Source organism: Myotis brandtii, unplaced genomic scaffold, assembly GCF_000412655.1.
Source record: "Myotis brandtii unplaced genomic scaffold, ASM41265v1 scaffold277, whole genome shotgun sequence".
Lineage (NCBI taxonomy): Eukaryota > Metazoa > Chordata > Mammalia > Chiroptera > Vespertilionidae > Myotis > Myotis brandtii.
Window position 1 is genome coordinate 1606463 of NW_005360548.1, and position 1327 is coordinate 1607789.

Here is a 1327-nt window from a genome sequence, read left to right on the forward strand (position 1 = left end):
CGCGGGACCTGGGCCCACCAGCGGCCGCGACCCTGCGAGGAGTGCGTGGGATGGGGTGTCGGCCCCTTTTCAAGGCTGGAGATTGAGGCTCCGGGAAGGGAACTGGGACGGAGGTGGGGGCAGGGCTCCAGGGGAAATCGACGAGGGGAGAGGCCGAGGCAGTGGGCGTGCGCGTGGGAGAAAGACTGACGCCGGCGGCGGGGAGAAGCGCGGAGAGAGCCAGAGACCCAGAAATGGAGAGACGCAAAGAGAAACACACAGATACACAGCAGAGGGAGGGAGGGACACACACAGGGAGGTATACGAAGAGAAGGAAAAAACAGGGTAAGGAGAGGTGGGGACACAGGCAGAAAAGACGTGAAGAGACAGTCCCAGGGACAAATTCAGAGCGAAAAGCTAGAGGGGAAGTCAAATAAATAAAAAGAGGGAGGAAATAAAACAAATAACCCACAAGACAAAAATATGCAGGAGCAAAACAGAAGAGACCAAAGGCCTGGCAGAGAATTCTCTTGGGAGACCGACCCGCCTGCCTTGGTTTCGCCCTCAAACAGCCCAGATCCGCAGACCTCGGCCCTCCGCACCCTCACTCGCGAGGGGTGGGGACCCTGGTATCTGGCAAGACTGGAAAGGGCCTCCCTTCCCAATTCCAGAGCCGCTGTAGCCTCGCGTCCTCCCGCAGATAGGGGCACTTCTGATGGCCTTCTCTGGGCTAGATGCCGTCATATGAAAGTGCTTTTAAGTTCGTTAACTCAAGGAGGGGTTATTGTGTTCATTTTACACACGAGGAAACCCAGGAATAGAGGTCAAGTTACTCTCCTTCTACTTAGTAAATGGCAGCAGCCTAATACCAGGGCATTAAATCATGTTAAGATTTTGCTTTCTGGGAAAACCCAAGATTGGAAATCTCAATCTTTTATTATGGTGGAGGGTTACCTTGATTAAAAGCTGTTTTGAGATGGAAGAAATGGGTCATCCACAACTGATGGTCCTGGGACTTAGAGAGAGGCGTGCCTTGAGGGAATTCTAAACTTGCCGGGAACCTTTCCCACATTCTCAAGTGGTTTATTGTCAAAGGGTTGCCCTGCGCGAGAACTTCGTGATCTGGGAAGAAAACTCGTTTCTTAAGGGAGTCTTGGTGAGCTGGCTGCCCTGCGTGAAAATCGGGGGCAGAAATCATTGCCACGGAGTGCAGTTACAATGGTGCAAAGTTCACTAGTGCAGGCTGACTGCTGGCTTGTGTGGAGGTGGGAGATTCGGTCAAGCACGCCGACCTGCCTCGTCGGACAGAGTTCAGGGGAATCCCTGGTGCGGCGCCTTCTGGGGCGAC